At 45.3% G+C, this 27,365-nt stretch overlaps 1 long non-coding RNA gene and 19 other non-coding genes across 20 annotated transcripts; 7 read left to right on the top strand and 13 right to left on the bottom strand.

Moving 5' to 3' along the window:
- Nucleotides 1-37: 37 nt before the first annotated feature.
- Nucleotides 38-110, bottom strand: trnav-aac (transfer RNA valine (anticodon AAC)). Its single transcript has one exon. It is a non-coding gene; the product is annotated as a tRNA-Val (tRNA).
- Nucleotides 111-915: 805 nt separating this feature from the next.
- On the top strand, nt 916-987 carry trnaq-uug (transfer RNA glutamine (anticodon UUG)). The gene has a single exon. It is a non-coding gene; the product is annotated as a tRNA-Gln (tRNA).
- Nucleotides 988-1,443: 456 nt separating this feature from the next.
- On the bottom strand, nt 1,444-1,516 carry trnav-cac (transfer RNA valine (anticodon CAC)). The gene has a single exon. It is a non-coding gene; the product is annotated as a tRNA-Val (tRNA).
- A 585-nt stretch (nt 1,517-2,101) lies between these two features.
- Nucleotides 2,102-2,174, bottom strand: trnav-aac (transfer RNA valine (anticodon AAC)). The gene has a single exon. It is a non-coding gene; the product is annotated as a tRNA-Val (tRNA).
- Nucleotides 2,175-4,171: 1,997 nt separating this feature from the next.
- On the bottom strand, nt 4,172-4,244 carry trnav-aac (transfer RNA valine (anticodon AAC)). Its single transcript has one exon. It is a non-coding gene; the product is annotated as a tRNA-Val (tRNA).
- Nucleotides 4,245-5,049: 805 nt separating this feature from the next.
- trnaq-uug (transfer RNA glutamine (anticodon UUG)) lies at nt 5,050-5,121 on the top strand. The gene has a single exon. It is a non-coding gene; the product is annotated as a tRNA-Gln (tRNA).
- A 462-nt stretch (nt 5,122-5,583) lies between these two features.
- Nucleotides 5,584-5,656, bottom strand: trnav-cac (transfer RNA valine (anticodon CAC)). The gene has a single exon. It is a non-coding gene; the product is annotated as a tRNA-Val (tRNA).
- Nucleotides 5,657-6,241: 585 nt separating this feature from the next.
- On the bottom strand, nt 6,242-6,314 carry trnav-uac (transfer RNA valine (anticodon UAC)). Its single transcript has one exon. It is a non-coding gene; the product is annotated as a tRNA-Val (tRNA).
- An 805-nt stretch (nt 6,315-7,119) lies between these two features.
- Nucleotides 7,120-7,191, top strand: trnaq-uug (transfer RNA glutamine (anticodon UUG)). Its single transcript has one exon. It is a non-coding gene; the product is annotated as a tRNA-Gln (tRNA).
- Nucleotides 7,192-7,647: 456 nt separating this feature from the next.
- Nucleotides 7,648-7,720, bottom strand: trnav-cac (transfer RNA valine (anticodon CAC)). The gene has a single exon. It is a non-coding gene; the product is annotated as a tRNA-Val (tRNA).
- Nucleotides 7,721-8,305: 585 nt separating this feature from the next.
- trnav-aac (transfer RNA valine (anticodon AAC)) lies at nt 8,306-8,378 on the bottom strand. The gene has a single exon. It is a non-coding gene; the product is annotated as a tRNA-Val (tRNA).
- An 805-nt stretch (nt 8,379-9,183) lies between these two features.
- Nucleotides 9,184-9,255, top strand: trnaq-uug (transfer RNA glutamine (anticodon UUG)). The gene has a single exon. It is a non-coding gene; the product is annotated as a tRNA-Gln (tRNA).
- Nucleotides 9,256-9,717: 462 nt separating this feature from the next.
- trnav-cac (transfer RNA valine (anticodon CAC)) lies at nt 9,718-9,790 on the bottom strand. Its single transcript has one exon. It is a non-coding gene; the product is annotated as a tRNA-Val (tRNA).
- Nucleotides 9,791-10,375: 585 nt separating this feature from the next.
- Nucleotides 10,376-10,448, bottom strand: trnav-aac (transfer RNA valine (anticodon AAC)). The gene has a single exon. It is a non-coding gene; the product is annotated as a tRNA-Val (tRNA).
- Nucleotides 10,449-11,786: 1,338 nt separating this feature from the next.
- On the bottom strand, nt 11,787-11,859 carry trnav-cac (transfer RNA valine (anticodon CAC)). The gene has a single exon. It is a non-coding gene; the product is annotated as a tRNA-Val (tRNA).
- A 585-nt stretch (nt 11,860-12,444) lies between these two features.
- On the bottom strand, nt 12,445-12,517 carry trnav-aac (transfer RNA valine (anticodon AAC)). Its single transcript has one exon. It is a non-coding gene; the product is annotated as a tRNA-Val (tRNA).
- A 1,338-nt stretch (nt 12,518-13,855) lies between these two features.
- trnav-cac (transfer RNA valine (anticodon CAC)) lies at nt 13,856-13,928 on the bottom strand. Its single transcript has one exon. It is a non-coding gene; the product is annotated as a tRNA-Val (tRNA).
- Nucleotides 13,929-15,386: 1,458 nt separating this feature from the next.
- On the top strand, nt 15,387-15,458 carry trnaq-uug (transfer RNA glutamine (anticodon UUG)). The gene has a single exon. It is a non-coding gene; the product is annotated as a tRNA-Gln (tRNA).
- Nucleotides 15,459-17,439: 1,981 nt separating this feature from the next.
- On the top strand, nt 17,440-17,511 carry trnaq-uug (transfer RNA glutamine (anticodon UUG)). Its single transcript has one exon. It is a non-coding gene; the product is annotated as a tRNA-Gln (tRNA).
- A 54-nt stretch (nt 17,512-17,565) lies between these two features.
- Nucleotides 17,566-19,025, top strand: LOC146699234 (uncharacterized). The gene is made up of 2 exons (XR_014922810.1): nt 17,566-17,997; nt 18,090-19,025. It is a non-coding gene; the product is annotated as an uncharacterized LOC146699234 (long non-coding RNA).
- Nucleotides 19,026-27,365: the final 8,340 nt, after the last annotated feature.

The raw sequence follows: 27,365 nt of genomic DNA, 5'->3' as shown, positions 1-27,365 counted from the left end.
GCAGGCAGACACTTTTGTATGGGGAAACAAAGAAGCATGTTTCCGCCTGGTTTCGGACCAGGGACCTTTCGCGTGTTAGGCGAACGTGATAACCACTACACTACGGAAACGGAGCGTGCATGCCCTCTCGTCATTAGAGGGGCAATTCGATGCCTTCTTAAATTTGAGGACTTTTATGACAGATCATGTAGGACTAGTGAGAAGCGGGGAACTCCCATTTGTGTCATTTTTCAAGCATTCCCCCATTTATGGTTATATTGACAATCCAAATTGTGATCTCGAGATAGCATCTCTTCAAATGGGAGCTGATCTTCTTGTTGACAAGCTCTTTGATGTTCTTTGTCAGGCTAGCACACAACCTACAGAAGACAAACACACGAGACTTATTTGTTAATAGGGACGCAAGTAAAGCAGAGAAAACGCTGGACAAGCAGAGTTCTCTTGGACAAGCTTCTCTTCTCATGGGAGCTCTTGCCTAGAAGACATTTTTGACTTATGAGTGCACAGGTGGAATTGATGTTTTTTCAAACCCATTATAGGACTAGATTGTTAGATCGACTAGGATCTGGTGGAGAAATTCCACAGGGTCTTTTTGAATGATGGACTCTGTGCAAAAAAAATGCACGTAGCGTGCGATTAACGGGTGTGTGGTCATTCCAGGTAAAAGGCAGAGCAGAGAAGGAGACTGCTCACTCCCCGTCGGGGAATCGAACCCCGGTCTTCCGCGTGACAGGCGGAGATACTGTCCACTATACTAACGAGGACCTGCAAGCCTCTGTCGGCGTCATGTCAAGGTGGGATTCGCAGCAGGTATGACACGCAAACTCTCGTCGGCCATGTAAAAAACCCCATCACTTTACCAGGAACTACAGTTTTATGGGTGTTTGACAGAGAACTTTTTTCAGCTTTCAGCAGGGTTCCATGGTGTAACGGTTAGCACTCTGGACTTTGAGTCCAGTGATCTGAGTTCAAGTCTCAGTGGAGCCTCATTTGGCTTTCTAGCCCTTTGCTCCGCATTAGCACAAGCTAGCATGAGAGTTTAATGACTTAAAGAACAAGTTAGTGGCCCAGTCAATTCCACTCCTCTTCTGTTGGCTGATCCCATCTGCGCGTGGTCTTCATGCCGCACCAAACCTTGCTCTTGTACTGCACTTTCCACTTCAGCGTCCTGCTGTATCTTTCATTGGCCACCGTGACTCAAGGCAACAATTCCCCTTGTACTCTTCTCACTTCTAACTCTGTTGCCACCACTGAAGGCTCTGAGCTTCTGGTTGACAAGCTTTTTGATGTCCTTTGCTTGGCTAGCACACAACCTATAGAAGACAAAACTAGGAGTCTTATTTCTCAATAGGGACGCAAGTAAAACAGAGAAAATGCTGGACAAGCAGAGTTGTCTAAACAGTGAACATCAATTCCCTTGTGACCAAAGAAGCAAAACACCCATGTTTCCGCCCGGTTTCGGACCGGGGACCTTTCGCGTGTGAGGCGAATGTGATAACCACTACACTACGGAAACTGTGAGTGATGGCTTGCTTGGCTTTGGAATGTGTCTCAATCAGTAATCTGGCCAATCTGACAAATCTGATGGCAGGTTACTATCATGCCCTTGAACAGAAGGAACCATGGAGAAGAGACAGACGCTCGCTAGCAAGGAATCTGAACTATAGTCTCGATGTTAGGCTCACTTAAAAACTTTTGACATTTAGGAGTTCTCTGAAGCAAGCGCAGCTCGACATATGCTGCCCTAAGAAGCCCAGAACTGTTATCTAAAGAGGCCATGCGGTTGATCACATTGTGCATTGGCTGAAAATAGGCCCAAGTCCTGGGCAGGCCAGCTAGAGACACTAATTTCCAAGAGCTTAGTCTGTGCCTGCATCTTCAGTAAATATGGTGACTGGAGACATGTTGGTTTGTGTGAAATTTCCTGAAATTTGGGCTATAGACAACTTTTTACAACATGAGCATCCAAAGGTTACAAGCGTCAGAGCCCTGTACAAGATTTGAGTACTTTCACTCCTCTTTGTGCCAAACAGCAGTACAACCCCATAAGATAAAGCAATGCCTGCAGGCAGACACTTTTGTATGGGGAAACAAAGAAGCATGTTTCCGCCTGGTTTCGGACCAGGGACCTTTCGCGTGTTAGGCGAACGTGATAACCACTACACTACGGAAACGGAGCGTGCATGCCCTCTCGTCATTAGAGGGGCAATTCGATGCCTTCTTAAATTTGAGGACTTTTATGACAGATCATGTAGGACTAGTGAGAAGCGGGGAACTCCCATTTGTGTCATTTTTCAAGCATTCCCCCATTTATGGTTATATTGACAATCCAAATTGTGATCTCGAGATAGCATCTCTTCAAATGGGAGCTGATCTTCTTGTTGACAAGCTCTTTGATGTTCTTTGTCAGGCTAGCACACAACCTACAGAAGACAAACACACGAGACTTATTTGTTAATAGGGACGCAAGTAAAGCAGAGAAAACGCTGGACAAGCAGAGTTCTCTTGGACAAGCTTCTCTTCTCATGGGAGCTCTTGCCTAGAAGACATTTTTGACTTATGAGTGCACAGGTGGAATTGATGTTTTTTCAAACCCATTATAGGACTAGATTGTTAGATCGACTAGGATCTGGTGGAGAAATTCCACAGGGTCTTTTTGAATGATGGACTCTGTGCAAAAAAAATGCACGTAGCGTGCGATTAACGGGTGTGTGGTCATTCCAGGTAAAAGGCAGAGCAGAGAAGGAGACTGCTCACTCCCCGTCGGGGAATCGAACCCCGGTCTTCCGCGTGACAGGCGGAGATACTGTCCACTATACTAACGAGGACCTGCAAACCTCTGTCGGCGTCATGTCAAGGTGGGATTCGCAGCAGGTATGACACGCAAACTCTCGTCGGCCATGTAAAAAAACCCATCACTTTACCAGGAACTACAGTTTTATGGGTGTTTGACAGAGAACTTTTTTCTGCTTTCAGCAGGGTTCCATGGTGTAACGGTTAGCACTCTCCACTTTGAATCCAGTGATCTGAGTTCAAGTCTCAGTGGAGCCTCATTTGGCTTTCTAGCCCTTTGCTCCGCATTAGCACAAGCTAGCATGAGAGTTTAATGACTTAAAGAACAAGTTAGTGGCCCAGTCAATTCCACTCCTCTTCTGTTGGCTGATCCCATCTGCGCGTGGTCTTCATGCCGCACCAAACCTCGCTCTTGCTCTTGTACTGCACTTTCCACTTCAGCGTCCTGCTGTATCTTTCATTGGCCACCGTGACTCAAGGCAACAATTCCCCTTGTACTCTTCTCACTTCTAACTCTGTTGCCACCACTGAAGGCTCTGAGCTTCTGGTTGACAAGCTTTTTGATGTCCTTTGCTTGGCTAGCACACAACCTATAGAAGACAAAACTAGGAGTCTTATTTCTCAATAGGGACGCAAGTAAAACAGAGAAAATGCTGGACAAGCAGAGTTGTCTAAACAGTGAACATCAATTCCCTTGTGACCAAAGAAGCAAAACACCCATGTTTCTGCCCGGTTTCGGACCGGGGACCTTTCGCGTGTGAGGCGAATGTGATAACCACTACACTACGGAAACTGTGAGTGATGGCTTGCTTGGCTTTGGAATGTGTCTCAATCAGTAATCTGGCCAATCTGACAAATCTGATGGCAGGTTACTATCATGCCCTTGAACAGAAGGAACCATGGAGAAGAGACAGACGCTCGCTAGCAAGGAATCTGAACTATAGTCTCGATGTTAGGCTCACTTAAAAACTTTTGACATTTAGGAGTTCTCTGAAGCAAGCGCAGCTCGACATATGCTGCCCTAAGAAGCCCAGAACTGTTATCTAAAGAGGCCATGCGGTTGATCACATTGTGCATTGGCTGAAAATAGGCCCAAGTCCTGGGCAGGCCAGCTAGAGACACTCATTTCCAAGAGCTTAGTCTGTGCCTGCATCTTCAGTAAATATGGTGACTGGAGACATGTTGGTTTGTGTGAAATTTCCTGAAATTTGGGCTATAGACAACTTTTTACAACATGAGCATCCAAAGGTTACAAGCGTCAGAGCCCTCTACAAGATTTGAGTACTTTCACTCCTCTTTGTGCCAAACAGCAGTACAACCCCATAAGATAAAGCAATGCCTGCAGGCAGACACTTTTGTATGGGGAAACAAAGAAGCATGTTTCCGCCTGGTTTCGGACCAGGGACCTTTCGCGTGTTAGGCGAACGTGATAACCACTACACTACGGAAACGGAGCGTGCATGCCCTCTCGTCATTAGAGGGGCAATTCGATGCCTTCTTAAATTTGAGGACTTTTATGACAGATCATGTAGGACTAGTGAGAAGCGGGGAACTCCCATTTGTGTCATTTTTCAAGCATTCCCCCATTTATGGTTATATTGACAATCCAAATTGTGATCTCGAGATAGCATCTCTTCAAATGGGAGCTGATCTTCTTGTTGACAAGCTCTTTGATGTTCTTTGTCAGGCTAGCACACAACCTACAGAAGACAAACACACGAGACTTATTTGTTAATAGGGACGCAAGTAAAGCAGAGAAAACGCTGGACAAGCAGAGTTCTCTTGGACAAGCTTCTCTTCTCATGGGAGCTCTTGCCTAGAAGACATTTTTGACTTATGAGTGCACAGGTGGAATTGATGTTTTTTCAAACCCATTATAGGACTAGATTGTTAGATCGACTAGGATCTGGTGGAGAAATTCCACAGGGTCTTTTTGAATGATGGACTCTGTGCAAAAAAAATGCACGTAGCGTGCGATTAACGGGTGTGTGGTCATTCCAGGTAAAAGGCAGAGCAGAGAAGGAGACTGCTCACTCCCCGTCGGGGAATCGAACCCCGGGCTTCCGCGTGACAGGCGGAGATACTGTCCACTATACTAACGAGGACCTGCAAACCTCTGTCGGCGTCATGTCAAGGTGGGATTCGCAGCAGGTATGACACGCAAACTCTCGTCGGCCATGTAAAAAAACCCATCACTTTACCAGGAACTACAGTTTTATGGGTGTTTGACAGAGAACTTTTTTCTGCTTTCAGCAGGGTTCCATGGTGTAACGGTTAGCACTCTGGACTTTGAATCCAGTGATCTGAGTTCAAGTCTCAGTGGAGCCTCATTTGGCTTTCTAGCCCTTTGCTCCGCATTAGCACAAGCTAGCATGAGAGTTTAATGACTTAAAGAACAAGTTAGTGGCCCAGTCAATTCCACTCCTCTTCTGTTGGCTGATCCCATCTGCGCGTGGTCTTCATGCCGCACCAAACCTCGCTCATGCTCTTGTACTGCACTTTCCACTTCAGCGTCCTGCTGTATCTTTCATTGGCCACCGTGACTCAAGGCAACAATTCCCCTTGTACTCTTCTCACTTCTAACTTTGTTGCCACCACTGAAGGCTCTGAGCTTCTGGTTGACAAGCTTTTTGATGTCCTTTGCTTGGCTAGCACACAACCTATAGAAGACAAAACTAGGAGTCTTATTTCTCAATAGGGACGCAAGTAAAACAGAGAAAATGCTGGACAAGCAGAGTTGTCTAAACAGTGAACATCAATTCCCTTGTGACCAAAGAAGCAAAACACCCATGTTTCCGCCCGGTTTCGGACCGGGGACCTTTCGCGTGTGAGGCGAATGTGATAACCACTACACTACGGAAACTGTGAGTGATGGCTTGCTTGGCTTTGGAATGTGTCTCAATCAGTAATCTGGCCAATCTGACAAATCTGATGGCAGGTTACTATCATGCCCTTGAACAGAAGGAACCATGGAGAAGAGACAGACGCTCGCTAGCAAGGAATCTGAACTATAGTCTCGATGTTAGGCTCACTTAAAAACTTTTGACATTTAGGAGTTCTCTGAAGCAAGCGCAGCTCGACATATGCTGCCCTAAGAAGCCCAGAACTGTTATCTAAAGAGGCCATGCGGTTGATCACGTTGTGCATTGGCTGAAAATAGGCCCAAGTCCTGGGCAGGCCAGCTAGAGACACTCATTTCCAAGAGCTTAGTCTGTGCCTGCATCTTCAGTAAATATGGTGACTGGAGACATGTTGGTTTGTGTGAAATTTCCTGAAATTTGGGCTATAGACAACTTTTTACAACATGAGCATCCAAAGGTTACAAGCGTCAGAGGCCTGTACAAGATTTGAGTACTTTCACTCCTCTTTGTGCCAAACAGCAGTACAACCCCATAAGATAAAGCAATGCCTACAGGCAGACACTTTTGTATGGGGAAACAAAGAAGCATGTTTCCGCCTGGTTTCGGACCAGGGACCTTTCGCGTGTAAGGCGAACGTGATAACCACTACACTACGGAAACGGAGCTTGCATGCCCTCTCGTCATTAGAGGGGCAATTCGATGCCTTCTTAAATTTGAGGACTTTTATGACAGATCATGTAGGACTAGTGAGAAGCGGGGAACTCCCATTTGTGTCATTTTTCAAGCATTCCCCCATTTATGGTTATATTGACAATCCAAATTGTGATCTCGAGATAGCATCTCTTCAAATGGGAGCTGATCTTCTTGTTGACAAGCTCTTTGATGTTCTTTGTCAGGCTAGCACACAACCTACAGAAGACAAACACACGAGACTTATTTGTTAATAGGGACGCAAGTAAAGCAGAGAAAACGCTGGACAAGCAGAGTTCTCTTGGACAAGCTTCTCTTCTCATGGGAGCTCTTGCCTAGAAGACATTTTTGACTTATGAGTGCACAGGTGGAATTGATGTTTTTTCAAACCCATTATAGGACTAGATTGTTAGATCGACTAGGATCTGGTGGAGAAATTCCACAGGGTCTTTTTGAATGATGGACTCTGTGCAAAAAAAATGCACGTAGCGTGCGATTAACGGGTGTGTGGTCATTCCAGGTAAAAGGAAGAGCAGAGAAGGAGACTGCTCACTCCCCGTCGGGGAATCGAACCCCGGTCTTCCGCGTGACAGGCGGAGATACTGTCCACTATACTAACGAGGACCTGCAAGCCTCTGTCGGCGTCATGTCAAGGTGGGATTCGCAGCAGGTATGACACGCAAACTCTCGTCGGCCATGTAAAAAACCCCATCACTTTACCAGGAACTACAGTTTTATGGGTGTTTGACAGAGAACTTTTTTCTGCTTTCAGCAGGGTTCCATGGTGTAACGGTTAGCACTCTGGACTTTGAATCCAGTGATCTGAGTTCAAGTCTCAGTGGAGCCTCATTTGGCTTTCTAGCCCTTTGCTCCACATTAGCACAAGCTAGCATGAGAGTTTAATGACTTAAAGAACAAGTTAGTGGCCCAGTCAATTCCACTCCTCTTCTGTTGGCTGATCCCATCTGCGCGTGGTCTTCATGCCGCACCAAACCTTGCTCTTGTACTGCACTTTCCACTTCAGCGTCCTGCTGTATCTTTCATTGGCCACCGTGACTCAAGGCAACAATTCCCCTTGTACTCTTCTCACTTCTAACTCTGTTGCCACCACTGAAGGCTCTGAGCTTCTGGTTGACAAGCTTTTTGATGTCCTTTGCTTGGCTAGCACACAACCTATAGAAGACAAAACTAGGAGTCTTATTTCTCAATAGGGACGCAAGTAAAACAGAGAAAATGCTGGACAAGCAGAGTTGTCTAAACAGTGAACATCAATTCCCTTGTGACCAAAGAAGCAAAACACCCATGTTTCCGCCCGGTTTCGGACCGGGGACCTTTCGCGTGTGAGGCGAATGTGATAACCACTACACTACGGAAACTGTGAGTGATGGCTTGCTTGGCTTTGGAATGTGTCTCAATCAGTAATCTGGCCAATCTGACAAATCTGATGGCAGGTTACTATCATGCCCTTGAACAGAAGGAACCATGGAGAAGAGACAGACGCTCGCTAGCAAGGAATCTGAACTATAGTCTCGATGTTAGGCTCACTTAAAAACTTTTGACATTTAGGAGTTCTCTGAAGCAAGCGCAGCTCGACATATGCTGCCCTAAGAAGCCCAGAACTGTTATCTAAAGAGGCCATGCGGTTGATCACATTGTGCATTGGCTGAAAATAGGCCCAAGTCCTGGGCAGGCCAGCTAGAGACACTCATTTCCAAGAGCTTAGTCTGTGCCTGCATCTTCAGTAAATATGGTGACTGGAGACATGTTGGTTTGTGTGAAATTTCCTGAAATTTGGGCTATAGACAACTTTTTACAACATGAGCATCCAAAGGTTACAAGCGTCAGAGGCCTGTACAAGATTTGAGTACTTTCACTCCTCTTTGTGCCAAACAGCAGTACAACCCCATAAGATAAAGCAATGCCTGCAGGCAGACACTTTTGTATGGGGAAACAAAGAAGCATGTTTCCGCCTGGTTTCGGACCAGGGACCTTTCGCGTGTTAGGCGAACGTGATAACCACTACACTACGGAAACGGAGCGTGCATGCCCTCTCGTCATTAGAGGGGCAATTCGATGCCTTCTTAAATTTGAGGACTTTTATGACAGATCATGTAGGACTAGTGAGAAGCGGGGAACTCCCATTTGTGTCATTTTTCAAGCATTCCCCCATTTATGGTTATATTGACAATCCAAATTGTGATCTCGAGATAGCATCTCTTCAAATGGGAGCTGATCTTCTTGTTGACAAGCTCTTTGATGTTCTTTGTCAGGCTAGCACACAACCTACAGAAGACAAACACACGAGACTTATTTGTTAATAGGGACGCAAGTAAAGCAGAGAAAACGCTGGACAAGCAGAGTTCTCTTGGACAAGCTTCTCTTCTCATGGGAGCTCTTGCCTAGAAGACATTTTTGACTTATGAGTGCACAGGTGGAATTGATGTTTTTTCAAACCCATTATAGGACTAGATTGTTAGATCGACTAGGATCTGGTGGAGAAATTCCACAGGGTGTTTTTGAATGATGGACTCTGTGCAAAAAAAATGCACGTAGCGTGCGATTAACGGGTGTGTGGTCATTCCAGGTAAAAGGCTGAGCAGAGAAGGAGACTGCTCACTCCCCGTCGGGGAATCGAACCCCGGTCTTCCGCGTGACAGGCGGAGATACTGTCCACTATACTAACGAGGACCTGCAAACCTCTGTCGGCGTCATGTCAAGGTGGGATTCGCAGCAGGTATGACACGCAAACTCTCGTCGGCCATGTAAAAAACCCCATCACTTTACCAGGAACTACAGTTTTATGGGTGTTTGACAGAGAACTTTTTTCTGCTTTCAGCAGGGTTCCATGGTGTAACGGTTAGCACTCTGGACTTTGAATCCAGTGATCTGAGTTCAAGTCTCAGTGGAGCCTCATTTGGCTTTCTAGCCCTTTGCTCCGCATTAGCACAAGCTAGCATGAGAGTTTAATGACTTAAAGAACAAGTTAGTGGCCCAGTCAATTCCACTCCTCTTCTGTTGGCTGATCCCATCTGCGCGTGGTCTTCATGCCGCACCAAACCTCGCTCTTGCTCTTGTACTGCACTTTCCACTTCATCGTCCTGCTGTATCTTTCATTGGCCACCGTGACTCAAGGCAACAATTCCCCTTGTACTCTTCTCACTTCTAACTCTGTTGCCACCACTGAAGGCTCTGAGCTTCTGGTTGACAAGCTTTTTGATGTCCTTTGCTTGGCTAGCACACAACCTATAGAAGACAAAACTAGGAGTCTTATTTCTCAATAGGGACGCAAGTAAAACAGAGAAAATGCTGGACAAGCAGAGTTGTCTAAACAGTGAACATCAATTCCCTTGTGACCAAAGAAGCAAAACACCCATGTTTCCGCCCGGTTTCGGACCAGGGACCTTTCGCGTGTGAGGCGAATGTGATAACCACTACACTACGGAAACTGTGAGTGATGGCTTGCTTGGCTTTGGAATGTGTCTCAATCAGTAATCTGGCCAATCTGACAAATCTGATGGCAGGTTACTATCATGCCCTTGAACAGAAGGAACCATGGAGAAGAGACAGACGCTCGCTAGCAAGGAATCTGAACTATAGTCTCGATGTTAGGCTCACTTAAAAACTTTTGACATTTAGGAGTTCTCTGAAGCAAGCGCAGCTCGACATATGCTGCCCTAAGAAGCCCAGAACTGTTATCTAAAGAGGCCATGCGGTTGATCACGTTGTGCATTGGCTGAAAATAGGCCCAAGTCCTGGGCAGGCCAGCTAGAGACACTCATTTCCAAGAGCTTAGTCTGTGCCTGCATCTTCAGTAAATATGGTGACTGGAGACATGTTGGTTTGTGTGAAATTTCCTGAAATTTGGGCTATAGACAACTTTTTACAACATGAGCATCCAAAGGTTACAAGCGTCAGAGCCCTGTACAAGATTTGAGTACTTTCACTCCTCTTTGTGCCAAACAGCAGTACAACCCCATAAGATAAAGCAATGCCTGCAGGCAGACACTTTTGTATGGGGAAACAAAGAAGCATGTTTCCGCCTGGTTTCGGACCAGGGACCTTTCGCGTGTTAGGCGAACGTGATAACCACTACACTACGGAAACGGAGCGTGCATGCCCTCTCGTCATTAGAGGGGCAATTCGATGCCTTCTTAAATTTGAGGACTTTTATGACAGATCATGTAGGACTAGTGAGAAGCGGGGAACTCCCATTTGTGTCATTTTTCAAGCATTCCCCCATTTATGGTTATATTGACAATCCAAATTGTGATCTCGAGATAGCATCTCTTCAAATGGGAGCTGATCTTCTTGTTGACAAGCTCTTTGATGTTCTTTGTCAGGCTAGCACACAACCTACAGAAGACAAACACACGAGACTTATTTGTTAATAGGGACGCAAGTAAAGCAGAGAAAACGCTGGACAAGCAGAGTTCTCTTGGACAAGCTTCTCTTCTCATGGGAGCTCTTGCCTAGAAGACATTTTTGACTTATGAGTGCACAGGTGGAATTGATGTTTTTTCAAACCCATTATAGGACTAGATTGTTAGATCGACTAGGATGTGGTGGAGAAATTCCACAGGGTGTTTTTGAATGATGGACTCTGTGCAAAAAAAATGCACGTAGCGTGCGATTAACGGGTGTGTGGTCATTCCAGGTAAAAGGCAGAGCAGAGGAGGAGACTGCTCACTCCCCGTCGGGGAATCGAACCCCGGTCTTCCGCGTGACAGGCGGAGATACTGTCCACTATACTAACGAGGACCTGCAAACCTCTGTCGGCGTCATGTCAAGGTGGGATTCGCAGCAGGTATGACACGCAAACTCTCGTCGGCCATGTAAAAAACCCCATCACTTTACCAGGAACTACAGTTTTATGGGTGTTTGACAGAGAACTTTTTTCTGCTTTCAGCAGGGTTCCATGGTGTAACGGTTAGCACTCTCCACTTTGAATCCAGTGATCTGAGTTCAAGTCTCAGTGGAGCCTCATTTGGCTTTCTAGCCCTTTGCTCCGCATTAGCACAAGCTAGCATGAGAGTTTAATGACTTAAAGACAAGTTAGTGGCCCAGTCAATTCCACTCCTCTTCTGTTGGCTGATCCCATCTGCGCGTGGTCTTCATGCCGCACCAAACCTCGCTCATTCTCTTGTACTGCACTTTCCACTTCAGCGTCCTGCTGTATCTTTCATTGGCCACCGTGACTCAAGGCAACAATTCCCCTTGTACTCTTCTCACTTCTAACTCTGTTGCCACCACTGAAGGCTCTGAGCTTCTGGTTGACAAGCTTTTTGATGTCCTTTGCTTGGCTAGCACACAACCTATAGAAGACAAAACTAGGAGTCTTATTTCTCAATAGGGACGCAAGTAAAACAGAGAAAATGCTGGACAAGCAGAGTTGTCTAAACAGTGAACATCAATTCCCTTGTGACCAAAGAAGCAAAACACCCATGTTTCCGCCCGGTTTCGGACCAGGGACCTTTCGCGTGTGAGGCGAATGTGATAACCACTACACTACGGAAACTGTGAGTGATGGCTTGCTTGGCTTTGGAATGTGTCTCAATCAGTAATCTGGCCAATCTGACAAATCTGATGGCAGGTTACTATCATGCCCTTGAACAGAAGGAACCATGGAGAAGAGACAGACGCTCGCTAGCAAGGAATCTGTACTATAGTCTCGATGTTAGGCTCACTTAAAAACTTTTGACATTTAGGAGTTCTCTGAAGCAAGCGCAGCTCGACATATGCTGCCCTAAGAAGCCCAGAACTGTTATCTAAAGAGGCCATGCGGTTGATCACGTTGTGCATTGGCTGAAAATAGGCCCAAGTCCTGGGCAGGCCAGCTAGAGACACTCATTTCCAAGAGCTTAGTCTGTGCCTGCATCTTCAGTAAATATGGTGACTGGAGACATGTTGGTTTGTGTGAAATTTCCTGAAATTTGGGCTATAGACAACTTTTTACAACATGAGCATCCAAAGGTTACAAGCGTCAGAGGCCTGTACAAGATTTGAGTACTTTCACTCCTCTTTGTGCCAAACAGCAGTACAACCCCATAAGATAAAGCAATGCCTGCAGGCAGACACTTTTGTATCGGGAAACAAAGAAGCATGTTTCCGCCTGGTTTCGGACCAGGGACCTTTCGCGTGTTAGGCGAACGTGATAACCACTACACTACGGAAACGGAGCGTGCATGCCCTCTCGTCATTAGAGGGGCAATTCGATGCCTTCTTAAATTTGAGGACTTTTATGACAGATCATGTAGGACTAGTGAGAAGCGGGGAACTCCCATTTGTGTCATTTTTCAAGCATTCCCCCATTTATGGTTATATTGACAATCCAAATTGTGATCTCGAGATAGCATCTCTTCAAATGGGAGCTGATCTTCTTGTTGACAAGCTCTTTGATGTTCTTTGTCAGGCTAGCACACAACCTACAGAAGACAAACACACGAGACTTATTTGTTAATAGGGACGCAAGTAAAGCAGAGAAAACGCTGGACAAGCAGAGTTCTCTTGGACAAGCTTCTCTTCTCATGGAAGCTCTTGCCTAGAAGACATTTTTGACTTATGAGTGCACAGGTGGAATTGATGTTTTTTCAAACCCATTATAGGACTAGATTGTTAGATCGACTAGGATCTGGTGGAGAAATTCCACAGGGTCTTTTTGAATGATGGACTCTGTGCAAAAAAAATGCACGTAGCGTGCGATTAACGGGTGTGTGGTCATTCCAGGTAAAAGGAAGAGCAGAGAAGGAGACTGCTCACTCCCCGTCGGGGAATCGAACCCCGGTCTTCCGCGTGACAGGCGGAGATACTGTCCACTATACTAACGAGGACCTGCAAGCCTCTGTCGGCGTCATGTCAAGGTGGGATTCGCAGCAGGTATGACACGCAAACTCTCGTCGGCCATGTAAAAAACCCCATCACTTTACCAGGAACTACAGTTTTATGGGTGTTTGACAGAGAACTTTTTTCTGCTTTCAGCAGGGTTCCATGGTGTAACGGTTAGCACTCTCCACTTTGAATCCAGTGATCTGAGTTCAAGTCTCAGTGGAGCCTCATTTGGCTTTCTAGCCCTTTGCTCCGCATTAGCACAAGCTAGCATGAGAGTTTAATGACTTAAAGACAAGGTAGTGGCCCAGTCAATTCCACTCCTCTTCTGTTGGCTGATCCCATCTGCGCGTGGTCTTCATGCCGCACCAAACCTCGCTCATTCTCTTGTACTGCACTTTCCACTTCAGCGTCCTGCTGTATCTTTCATTGGCCACCGTGACTCAAGGGAACAATTCCCCTTGTACTCTTCTCACTTCTAACTCTGTTGCCACCACTGAAGGCTCTGAGCTTCTGGTTGACAAGCTTTTTGATGTCCTTTGCTTGGCTAGCACACAACCTATAGAAGACAAAACTAGGAGTCTTATTTCTCAATAGGGACGCAAGTAAAACAGAGAAAATGCTGGACAAGCAGAGTTGTCTAAACAGTGAACATCAATTCCCTTGTGACCAAAGAAGCAAAACACCCATGTTTCCGCCCGGTTTCGGACCGGGGACCTTTCGCGTGTGAGGCGAATGTGATAACCACTACACTACGGAAACTGTGAGTGATGGCTTGCTTGGCTTTGGAATGTGTCTCAATCAGTAATCTGGCCAATCTGACAAATCTGATGGCAGGTTACTATCATGCCCTTGAACAGAAGGAACCATGGAGAAGAGACAGACGCTCGCTAGCAAGGAATCTGAACTATAGTCTCGATGTTAGGCTCACTTAAAAACTTTTGACATTTAGGAGTTCTCTGAAGCAAGCGCAGCTCGACATATGCTGCCCTAAGAAGCCCAGAACTGTTATCTAAAGAGGCCATGCGGTTGATCACGTTGTGCATTGGCTGAAAATAGGCCCAAGTCCTGGGCAGGCCAGCTAGAGACACTCATTTCCAAGAGCTTAGTCTGTGCCTGCATCTTCAGTAAATATGGTGACTGGAGACATGTTGGTTTGTGTGAAATTTCCTGAAATTTGGGCTATAGACAACTTTTTACAACATGAGCATCCAAAGGTTACAAGCATCAGAGGCCTGTACAAGATTTGAGTACTTTCACTCCTCTTTGTGCCAAACAGCAGTACAACCCCATAAGATAAAGCAATGCCTGCAGGCAGACACTTTTGTATCGGGAAACAAAGAAGCATGTTTCCGCCTGGTTTCGGACCAGGGACCTTTCGCGTGTTAGGCGAACGTGATAACCACTACGGAAACGGAGCGTGCACGCCCTCTCGTCATTAGAGGGGCAATTCGATGCCTTCTTAAATTTGAGGACTTTTATGACAGATCATGTAGGACTAGTGAGAAGCGGGGAACTCCCATTTGTGTCATTTTTCAAGCATTCCCCCATTTATGGTTATATTGACAATCCAAATTGTGATCTCGAGATAGCATCTCTTCAAATGGGAGCTGATCTTCTTGTTGACAAGCTCTTTGATGTTCTTTGTCAGGCTAGCACACAACCTACAGAAGACAAACACACGAGACTTATTTGTTAATAGGGACGCAAGTAAAGCAGAGAAAACGCTGGACAAGCAGAGTTCTCTTGGACAAGCTTCTCTTCTCATGGGAGCTCTTGCCTAGAAGACATTTTTGACTTATGAGTGCACAGGTGGAATTGATGTTTTTTCAAACCCATTATAGGACTAGATTGTTAGATCGACTAGGATGTGGTGGAGAAATTCCACAGGGTCTTTTTGAATGATGGACTCTGTGCAAAAAAAATGCACGTAGCGCGCGATTAACGGGTGTGTGGTCATTCCAGGTAAAAGGAAGAGCAGAGAAGGAGACTGTTCACTCCCCGTCGGGGAATCGAACCCCGGTCTTCCGCGTGACAGGCGGAGATACTGTCCACTATACTAACGAGGACCTGCAAGCCTCTGTCGGCGTCATGTCAAGGTGGGATTCGCAGCAGGTATGACACGCAAACTCTCGTCGGCCATGTAAAAAACCCCATCACTTTACCAGGAACTACAGTTTTATGGGTGTTTGACAGAGAACTTTTTTCTGCTTTCAGCAGGGTTCCATGGTGTAACGGTTAGCACTCTGGACTTTGAATCCAGTGATCTGAGTTCAAGTCTCAGTGGAGCCTCATTTGGCTTTCTAGCCCTTTGCTCCGCATTAGCACAAGCTAGCATGAGAGTTTAATGACTTAAAGACAAGGTAGTGGCCCAGTCAATTCCACTCCTCTTCTGTTGGCTGATCCCATCTGCGCGTGGTCTTCATGCCGCACCAAACCTCGCTCATTCTCTTGTACTGCACTTTCCACTTCAGCGTCCTGCTGTATCTTTCATTGGCCACCGTGACTCAAGGCAACAATTCCCCTTGTACTCTTCTCACTTCTAACTCTGTTGCCACCACTGAAGGCTCTGAGCTTCTGGTTGACAAGCTTTTTGATGTCCTTTGCTTGGCTAGCACACAACCTATAGAAGACAAAACTAGGAGTCTTATTTCTCAATAGGGACGCAAGTAAAACAGAGAAAATGCTGGACAAGCAGAGTTGTCTAAACAGTGAACATCAATTCCCTTGTGACCAAAGAAGCAAAACACCCATGTTTCCGCCCAGGGACCTTTCACGTGTGAGGCGAATGTGATAACCACTACACTACTGAAACGGTGAGTGATGGCTTGCTTGGCTTTGGAATGTCTCTCAATCAGTAATCTGGCCAATCTGACAAATCTGATGGCAGGTTACTATCATGCCCTTGAACAGAAGGAACCATGGAGAAGAGACAGACACTCGCTAGCAAGGAATCTGTACTATAGTCTCGATGTTAGGCTCACTTAAAAACTTTTGACATTTAGGAGTTCTCTGAAGCAAGCGCAGCTCGACATATGCTGCCCTAAGAAGCCCAGAACTGTTATCTAAAGAGGCCATGCGGTTGATCACGTTGTGCATTGGCTGAAAATAGGCCCAAGTCCTGGGCAGGCCAGCTAGAGACACTCATTTCCAAGAGCTTAGTCTGTGCCTGCATCTTCAGTAAATATGGTGACTGGAGACATGTTGGTTTGTGTGAAATTTCCTGAAATTTGGGCTATAGACAACTTTTTACAACATGAGCATCCAAAGGTTACAAGCGTCAGAGGCCTGTACAAGATTTGAGTACTTTCACTCCTCTTTGTGCCAAACAGCAGTACAACCCCATAAGATAAAGCAATGCCTGCAGGCAGACACTTTTGTATCGGGAAACAAAGAAGCATGTTTCCGCCTGGTTTCGGACCAGGGACCTTTCGCGTGTTAGGCGAACGTGATAACCACTACGGAAACGGAGCGTGCACGCCCTCTCGTCATTAGAGGGGCAATTCGATGCCTTCTTAAATTTGAGGACTTTTATGACAGATCATGTAGGACTAGTGAGAAGCGGGGAACTCCCATTTGTGTCATTTTTCAAGCATTCCCCCATTTATGGTTATATTGACAATCCAAATTGTGATCTCGAGATAGCATCTCTTCAAATGGGAGCTGATCTTCTTGTTGACAAGCTCTTTGATGTTCTTTGTCAGGCTAGCACACAACCTACAGAAGACAAACACACGAGACTTATTTGTTAATAGGGATGCAAGTAAAGCAGAGAAAACGCTGGACAAGCAGAGTTCTCTTGGACAAGCTTCTCTTCTCATGGGAGCTCTTGCCTAGAAGACATTTTTGACTTATGAGTGCACAGGTGGAATTGATGTTTTTTCAAACCCATTATAGGACTAGATTGTTAGATCGACTAGGATGTGGTGGAGAAATTCCACAGGGTCTTTTTGAATGATGGACTCTGTGCAAAAAAAATGCACGTAGCGCGCGATTAACGGGTGTGTGGTCATTCCAGGTAAAAGGAAGAGCAGAGAAGGAGACTGCTCACTCCCCGTCGGGGAATCGAACCCCGGTCTTCCGCGTGACAGGCGGAGATACTGTCCACTATACTAACGAGGACCTGCAAGCCTCTGTCGGCGTCATGTCAAGGTGGGATTCGCAGCAGGTATGACACGCAAACTCTCGTCGGCCATGTCAAAAACCCCATCACTTTACCAGGAACTACAGTTTTATGGGTGTTTGACAGAGAACTTTTTTCTGCTTTCAGCAGGGTTCCATGGTGTAACGGTTAGCACTCTGGACTTTGAATCCAGTGATCTGAGTTCAAGTCTCAGTGGATCCTCATTTGGCTTTCTAGCCCTTTGCTCCGCATTAGCACAAGCTAGTGTAACCCACATAAAATGGGGGTACCACTTTAAGGACTGATATGAGGAGAGATGGACAGCCTGCCCAACCAATCGAAATGCACAGGTCCCAGTATGTTTTGACCAATGGGAGAGCAGTCTGCCGCTGTATGTCCCACCTACGTGCTCTGTGTTTGCTGCTATGTGTGGAGGTAGTCGCGTGCTGGCAGGAGAAAAGAGAGACTGAAGCTTTTGAGCTGGAAAAAAAGTATTAGATATAAGTTGCAACCAACTGTGTTGCACATAAGTTCACTGGTTATCAGCTAACTTTCATGTTAGAAGTAGCCGCAGTGAGTAAACAGGCAAATGCTGCATTTTTCTGGTGATTTTAGAAAGTACCACGTGGAGGTAAACTGTTAGCCTTTGTTAGCTCTGGTTGCTATCAACTGCCTGGAAGTTCATCTCAATCTGCTTCCAGAAGCAAGGTAACACTTGAAGCGCAACTTATGTTTATTTTTCCTTCATGTTGTATTACGGTTATTAAAGAGAAAACAACATGTCCTGTTACGTTATTTAGAGCCCTGCATTTTCCGACCGAGAGACACTATGCCATTGTCTTCGGCCGTGATGCGCTGAGATCGGTGAGCACATGTTGTATGTCTCAGTTAGTTCACGTCTGTTTCACATTTTATTGTTGAGAAACTGAATTAATCTCAATTGTTTGATTAATAATTGTCGACTATGTGACATATATGCATATGCACTGACTTTACTTGGTTTAATGCAGTTTGTGTAAGAGAAATGTTTTATTTTTGCAAATTTATGTCGAATGTGATTTAAACAAAATCCTAAGTTGTGAATTATAGCTAGAACAGCATAATTAATATTTGAATTGCTCTTCTGACCCTGTCTGTTGACAGGTCAGGTTTTTTTTTGTATGCTGACTTGTTCCTGAGGTGGATTCCTCCAGTGAAATAGATGGCGAGCCTTCCCACCTGGACTTAGAGAGACTGAGATTCGCTTCTTTTCCACTTGATGATCTGCTGCACCTTGCGGTGTGGTAGGACTGTATCACTCACACTTTCACGCACAGCTGGTTATACATAAGACCACTGACTGACATTCTTTCATCCCTATTTTCTTTCACACCCTGGGAATTTTTTGGACTTTACCCCTTGGACATTTTTTATTTGGGACTTTAAATAATGAGCTGTTGTGTAGAGCATTCTCCACATGTGAAAAGAGTGTGAGATTTTCATTTGAATGTACATTGGATTTGTGTAATCTGTTCTATAAGAGTTAAGGAGTCAGGTTACTAGGGTGCACCCGAGCATTGAAACCCGAACATTGAAAACCAAAAATAACCCTTGGCCAAGTCATTGCTTTAGTAGTTTGTGTTTTACTTTTCTTTTAATTTTTGTAAGTTTCCTTTCTACCATTGTAAAGTGTCTTTAACCTGTGCTTGTCAACCTTATGGTTTATGTCACTAAAGTTGGCTGGTTCTTTTGAGTTACATTCTTGTCTCTGTGTCTCATTTGAATACACCCCTGTGCTCCTATAGTCGAGCCTATTGGCCCATTGATATATTCTTTTCAACAATTCCCCTTACTGTGTTACAGTGAGAGCTTTGGCGAGCCAGCCAGGAGCATGGTTGTGTGTGTTTAAGTGCTAGACAATTTGTGTGTGGTGTTTAAAAGTGCTTAATCTGAGCTATAACTTCTAGAGAGAAAATGGATGTTGTGCTAAGTGAATCCGTCAGAATTCCCAATTCTGTAGTTGTTAGTGGGATCACAGGATCAGAGACTGATGAGGAAGTGTCCACTTTCCTCCAAAAATATGGTTCCATCAACCGTTACTTTCGTCTAGACGATCCTGAGTCAGATTACCATAAGCATATGATCATCGAGTTTACACATGAGACTGCCATGCACACATTGGAGCCACTGTTACCTCTGCGGCTTCCAAGTACAACCCAAGCAGGCATCGTGTATGAGTTAAAGGCCTTAGGAAGTGTTTACTCCCTTGATGCCAGAAACAAAGCCACTAAAATGTACATGGAACAGCTCCGTGAAATTGCCAAACTGAGTGGAAATTCATTAGAGGAGATGTTAAAGGAAGAACTTAAAAATCTGGTTTCATCGGCAGGAAGTGCTATTTCCCAGTCATCTCAAACTGGTCCAGAATCCTCAACTGTACAGAGCCCACTTCCACAGAAAGACTTAACCAGCAAGGGAGGCGTTTCATTTTCTGAGGACTCTCAATCAGGTGTACCTCTAGACTCCACAGTTTTGACATCACCAAATAACGCAAGTAAATCTCTTACCTCTCCCAATTTCAGTGAAAACCTGACTGATTTCAGCCCCTCACAGACTCTTCCAGCTTCTTCTGGGGCCGCTTCTAGCCCCATAATTGATGTTAATCCAACTGCTGTTCAGCGAGTAGTTGTTGAGCATGTAGTGCGCAGCAATGAGAGCTCACCCCAGTTCGCATCATCTGGTAGACTCAGGGCTTATTCGGGCAAGAGCCCACGTCCTAGCCATGAGGCAGATTATGATACGTGGCGAGCTAGTGTTGAAATCCTTATTAGAGATCCTTCTGTGTCTGATCTGCACTGCACACATCGTATACTTGACAGTCTGCTTCCTCCTGCTTCCGAGATGATTAAACATCTGAGTCCACAGTCTAGACCCTCTGCTTATCTTGAGTTGCTTGACTCTGCCTACGGAACAGTCGAAGATGGTGATGAGCTGCATGCTAGGTTCATGAGCACATTTCAAAATGATGGAGAGAGAGCTTCTGTTTTCCTGCAGAGGCTGCACACTGCATTAAGTAGAGCCATGAGACGTGGTGGTGTGTCCGCTCATGATTTTAACCAACAGCTCTTAAAGCAGTTCATTCGAGGTTGTTGGGAGAATGCACTAATAATCGATCTTCAGCTAGAACAAAAAAAAGAAAACCCACCTTCCTTTGCAGAGCTGCTGCTGCTTCTTAGGACAGAAGAAGATAAACAGGCTGCAAAACTGAGCCGCATGAGGCAGCATTTTAGTCATGCTAAGTCTGCCCAAAACTCTAGAAAGCAGCACGCCACGTCACACGTGCAACTCGCACACACCACCAATAATCTGGTGGACAAATCTGATCTTGAGACGCTAAAGCAACAAGTTGCTGACCTCAGCATTCAGCTTAACAGTCTTGTATCTGAGAATCATAAGACGAAACAACCTAAGCAGCAAAAAGCGAGGTCCGTCACACCTGACACCCACAGTGTGAAACCAAAAGTGGCCAGTCAGCATCCCTCCACATTTAAAGCTAACAGTAGACCACGTCCATGGTACTGTTTCCAGTGTGGGGAGGATGGCCATGTCGTCTCAGTTTGTGATAAAGCGCCAAACCCTTCCCTTGTAGCAGCTAAGAAAAGACAGCTGAAAGAAAAACAGGCTGCTTGGGAAGCCTCTAATGCTTCTCGAAGTGAGGCACATTTAAACTGAAGCCTACTCCCATAGAGGGACATATGGGAGTGGAGTCTTGCAATGTCAGTCCCAAAATCCTGAAACCTGCCATTAAAAACGTTAAAGTGGAAGGATCAAAATTTCCACATGGCCTTGTAGGAACTAAGACCACAGCTCAAGTAACTATTGCAGGAAGAGACACAAACTGTCTTTTGGACACGGGTTCACAAGTCACAACTGTACCCCAGTCTTTTTATGAAGAACATCTTGCAGATCTGACCATTCATCCCTTAAATGAGTTGCTTGAAGTGGAGGGTGCCAATGGCCAGTCTGTCCCTTACTTAGGATATGTTGAGCTTACCATCACCTTTCCTAAAGAGTTTGTAGGCTCTGATATTGATGTTCACACTCTGGCCTTGGTTATCCCCCATCTCCGCTCTACAGCCCATGAGCAGGTACTCATAGGCACAAACACCCTTGATGCCCTCTATGCTAATTACCAGAAGCTTTCACCCTTTCAGCCTTTGTTTAATGGGTATCAAGCAGTTCTCCAAATACTTGAGATGCGACAAAGAAACTTTAACTCTGGTAGCCTTGGTTGTGCAAAACTGACAGGTAAGATGCCTGCAGTCGTTCCTGCAGGACAGACTGTTGTCCTGGAGGCCTCTGTCAATGTAAATCCCGTGAACATGCAAAGAGATGTTGTCCTTGAACATCCTTCAGCCTCTTCACTACCAAATGGCTTGCTAGTTTCAGCAATTGCAGTCACTTTACCACGCAAACGTCAGTGTCTTCTCCCTGTCGTAGTGAGAAATGAAACCAACCATGACATTGTCATACCCCCCAAAACACCTTTGGCAGATGTTAATGCTATCTTGCAAGTGCTACACAAAGAGCAAACTGTCAGAGAACCAGACTGCTCCAAATTTCAAGCTAAGTCTTCCTCAGAACTGAGCTTTGATTTTGGAGATTCGCCCTTACCCACTGAATGGAAGGAGCGAGTTACAAACATGTTAAACGACATGCCAAATGTCTTCTCTCAGAACGAATTGGACTTTGGACACACTGACAAAGTCAAACACCATATCAAACTCAGTGATGCGACACCCTTTAAACAGAGAGCACGTCCCATACACCCCAATGATGTGGATGCTGTGAGACAACATCTACAGGAACTCCTTGATTCTGGTGTTATACGAGAATCTGAGTCCCCGTTTGCTTCCCCCATTGTTGTCGTTCGTAAAAAGAATGGCTCTGTTCGTCTGTGTGTAGACTACAGAAAGCTGAACCTGCAGACCATCAAAGACGCTTATGCCCTTCCAAAATTGGAAGATGCATTCAGTGCTCTTGCAGGTTCTAAGTGGTTTTCGGTCCTAGACCTCAAGTCCGGATACTACCAGGTCGAGATGGAGGAAGCGGACAAGAATAAGACCGCATTTGTTTGCCCACTTGGATTTTGGGAATTTAATAGGATGCCCCAGGGGATCACAAATGCGCCTTCGACGTTCCAGAGATTGATGGAGAAGTGTGTAGGAGATATGAATCTCAAAGAGGTTCTGGTGTTCATTGATGACCTGATTGTCTTCTCATCATCCCTGGAGGAACATGAACAGCGTTTGAAACATGTCCTGCAACGACTGATGTCATATGGCTTGAAACTGGCACCAGAAAAGTGCAAATTCTTTCAGACCTCGGTAAAATACCTTGGTCACATTGTTTCCGCAAGAGGAGTAGAGACTGACCCTGACAAAGTTGAGGCCTTAAAGACCTGGCCCGTCCCCACAAATCTTAAGGAACTTCAGTCCTTTTTAGGATTTGCTGGATATTATCGAAGGTTTATTCAGGGCTACTCTATCATTGTCAGACCACTTAACGAACTAACCTCGGGCTACCCACCAATTAGGAAGCGGAACAACAAGCCAAGGACACACGCAAATTCAGAGTATCGCAACCCAAAGGAACCTTTTGGTCAGCGTTGGACACCTCAATGTCAGGAGGCCTTTGACCAAATAATAGCAAAGCTAACCTCCGCTCCAATCTTGGGATTTGCAGACCCCCAGCTTCCATATGTTTTACATACGGACGCCAGTACCATTGGCCTTGGTGCTGCCTTATATCAGATACAAGATGGACAGTCCAGGGTCATAGCTTTTGCAAGTCGTGGTCTTTCAAAGAGTGAGAGAAAGTACCCAGCCCATAAGCTGGAGTTTTTGGCCCTTAAGTGGGCAGTCACGGAAAAATTCTCTGACTACCTATATGGTACAGACTTTGTAGTAGTGACTGACAGCAACCCTCTTACATACATTTTGACCTCTGCAAAGCTTGATGCAACAGGGTATAGGTGGCTGTCCAGTCTTTCCACCTATTCATTTAGTCTTCAGTACAGAGCGGGAAAACAAAATCTGGATGCTGATGCGCTCTCGCGCCGTCCTCACAGTCCACCAGAGGATGATTATGCATCTAAGAAGGAGAGTGAGAGAATCCGGCAGTTCACACTGTACCATCTGAGCAACCCTGAGAGTCCAGAGACTGTTCCCTTGGATGTAATTCAGGCTATTTGTGAGCGCCATATGGTCACCTCAGCCGTAGCTAATGTTGGATCCACCACTTCTGGGTTGACCTTAGTTGAATCCCTCACTCACCAGTCCACAGCTATTCCCGACTGCTTCCAACAGGAGCAAGTGGATGGGCTTCCCATTGCCCACTCAATTTCTGAGGAGGAGTTGAGGCAAAAGCAGACATTGGACCCTGCTATCAATGCAGTGATTGTACTCTTGGAGACTGGCGAAACTCCACCTCCCAGCCTTAGGTTAGAGCTACCAGAACTTCCCCTGTTACTCAGAGAGTTAAATCGGCTTGAAATACAGAACGGAGTGCTCTACCGTAAGCGGCAAGATGGTCCCAACACCTCATATCAGCTTGTGCTCCCTGAGGAGCTAAGAGCCACAGCACTTACAAGCCTTCATCATGATATGGGCCATCTTGGAGTCGAACGAACAGTAGACTTGGCAAGGGCCAGATTTTATTGGCCGAAAATGCACATGACCATAGAAAAAATGGTCAAATCTTGTGAGCGATGTATTCGTCGAAAAACGCCTCCAGAGAAAGCTGCTCCATTGATAAACATTAAGACCTGCAGACCTCTCGAACTAGTGTGCATGGACTTTTTATCAATAGAGCCAGATCGCTCAAACACGAAAGATGTATTGGTCATAACTGACCATTTCACAAAGTATGCTGTGGCAGTGCCAACTCCAAATCAACGAGCACAGACTGTAGCAAAGTGTCTCTGGGACAACTTCATTGTCCATTATGGTTTTCCCGAAAAGCTTCTTAGTGATCAGGGTCCTGACTTTGAATCAAAGACCATCAAGGAACTCTGTGAACTTACTGGCATGAAGAAAGTGCGTACAACCCCCTACCACCCTAGAGGGAATCCGGTTGAGAGATTCAACCGCACTCTTCTCCAGATGCTTGGGACACTGGATCGGTCAGATAAACTCCACTGGAGAGACTTCGTCAAGTCTCTGGTACATGCTTATAATTGTACGAAGAGTGACGTGACTGGATTTTCCCCCTATGAATTGATGTTTGGGAGGCAACCAAGACTGCCCATTGACTTAATCTTTAGGTTTCCCACTAATGCTACTAAGCAGACTCATTCCCAGTACGTCGGTAACCTAAAATCTCGTTTGGAAGAAAGCTACCGGATTGCCACCAATAATGCACAAAAGAATGCAGGTCGCAACAAAGCCAGATTTGACCGACGAGTGGTTGAATCAACATTGCAGAGTGGAGACAGAGTTCTTGTACGAAATGTGAAGCTGCGTGGAAAACATAAGCTGGCAGATAAGTGGGAAACGGATGTTTACATCGTCCTTAAGCGAGCTGGAGAAATGCCGGTCTACACAGTTAAACCTGAGGGTAAAGATGGACCTGTGCGGACTCTACATCGTGACTTGCTTCTCCCATGTGGATTTCTGTCAGCAGCTGCAGAACCCGAGACAGTCAAAACCCATCCAAACAGGAGACCCAGAACAAGGCAGTGTTCCGTTGTCGAGGGTGAAGATGAAATTCCCTCTGATATGGATGATGTATCTGATTGGACATTTCGCCCTCTCATTACATCAAAGTCCGATGTATATGTCCCAGTACATGAAACTCACAAGTTGAGTAAACCTCCTTGTGTGGTCAGACAATCAGCAGAACCAGAGGTGCCTACAGTTTCACTTCCACCTGATCCTCCTGCCACTAAATCCCTTGTAGAGGAAGGTGAAGGAATGATTCAGGATGTACCTGACCGTGACAACTCACCTGAACGTGACAACTCACCTGAAGCAAACATATTGCATGGGCTTGACTCAGCCAAAGGACTTCCTCAAAGTTCAGAATTGCAGCAGTCTGAGGAAGCTCCTCAAGATGATGGGACGAGCTCTGATGCAGCATGTGAAGAAGGATTAAGTGATGTGAACAGACCTGTTACTGAACAGCCTGAACCTGTGATGATCCAGAATAATGGACTTCAAGATACTGAGCCATCTCTTCGTCGTTCTAACAGATTGCAAGCAAAGCCCAAGAGACTGCATTATGTGACACTTGGGAATCCTCTGATAACGGTGGTGAATTCTCTTTTTCAAGGCCTAAGTGAGGCATTGACTAGCTCTTTAAATGGATTTGAAGATCCAACTAGTAATTATGTTGGAAAGGTCAAAGCAGTGTAACTCAGTGCCACCCTGCAGATGCCCAGGGACGGGCATACCATCAAGAGGGGAGGGTGTAACCCACATAAAATGGGGGTACCACTTTAAGGACTGATATGAGGAGAGATGGACAGCCTGCCCAACCAATCGAAATGCACAGGTCCCAGTATGTTTTGACCAATGGGAGAGCAGTCTGCCGCTGTATGTCCCACCTACGTGCTCTGTGTTTGCTGCTATGTGTGGAGGTAGTCGCGTGCTGGCAGGAGAAAAGAGAGACTGAAGCTTTTGAGCTGGAAAAAAAGTATTAGATATAAGTTGCAACCAACTGTGTTGCACATAAGTTCACTGGTTATCAGCTAACTTTCATGTTAGAAGTAGCCGCAGTGAGTAAACAGGCAAATGCTGCATTTTTCTGGTGATTTTAGAAAGTACCACGTGGAGGTAAACTGTTAGCCTTTGTTAGCTCTGGTTGCTATCAACTGCCTGGAAGTTCATCTCAATCTGCTTCCAGAAGCAAGGTAACACTTGAAGCGCAACTTATGTTTATTTTTCCTTCATGTTGTATTACGGTTATTAAAGAGAAAACAACATGTCCTGTTACGTTATTTAGAGCCCTGCATTTTCCGACCGAGAGACACTATGCCATTGTCTTCGGCCGTGATGCGCTGAGATCGGTGAGCACATGTTGTATGTCTCAGTTAGTTCACGTCTGTTTCACATTTTATTGTTGAGAAACTGAATTAATCTCAATTGTTTGATTAATAATTGTCGACTATGTGATATATATGCATATGCACTGACTTTACTTGGTTTAATGCAGTTTGTGTAAGAGAAATGTTTTATTTTTGCAAATTTATGTCGAATGTGATTTAAACAAAATCCTAAGTTGTGAATTATAGCTAGAACAGCATAATTAATATTTGAATTGCTCTTCTGACCCTGTCTGTTGACAGGTCAGGTTTTTTTTTGTATGCTGAATTGTTCCTGAGGTGGATTCCTCCAGTGAAATAGATGGCGAGCCTTCCCACCTGGACTTAGAGAGACTGAGATTCGCTTCTTTTCCACTTGATGATCTGCTGCACCTTGCGGTGTGGTAGGACTGTATCACTCACACTTTCACGCACAGCTGGTTATACATAAGACCACTGACTGACATTCTTTCATCCCTATTTTCTTTCACACCCTGGGAATTTTTTGGACTTTACCCCTTGGACATTTTTTATTTGGGACTTTAAATAATGAGCTGTTGTGTAGAGCATTCTCCACATGTGAAAAGAGTGTGAGATTTTCATTTGAATGTACATTGGATTTGTGTAATCTGTTCTATAAGAGTTAAGGAGTCAGGTTACTAGGGTGCACCCGAGCATTGAAACCCGAACATTGAAAACCAAAAATAACCCTTGGCCAAGTCATTGCTTTAGTAGTTTGTGTTTTACTTTTCTTTTAATTTTTGTAAGTTTCCTTTCTACCATTGTAAAGTGTCTTTAACCTGTGCTTGTCAACCTTATGGTTTATGTCACTAAAGTTGGCTGGTTCTTTTGAGTTACATTCTTGTCTCTGTGTCTCATTTGAATACACCCCTGTGCTCCTATAGTCGAGCCTATTGGCCCATTGATATATTCTTTTCAACAATTCCCCTTACTGTGTTACACTAGCATGAGAGTTTAATGACTTAAAGAACAAGTTAGTGGCCCAGTCAATTCC

Source organism: Copadichromis virginalis, linkage group LG11 (assembly GCF_057382275.1).
Source record: "Copadichromis virginalis isolate Kocher_CV1m ecotype Utaka linkage group LG11, C_Virginalis_male_GT1.1, whole genome shotgun sequence".
Taxonomy (NCBI): Eukaryota; Metazoa; Chordata; class Actinopteri; order Cichliformes; family Cichlidae; genus Copadichromis; species Copadichromis virginalis.
The sequence above is the reverse complement of the archived record's forward strand: the minus strand, read 5'-3'. Positions and strand labels throughout refer to the sequence as shown.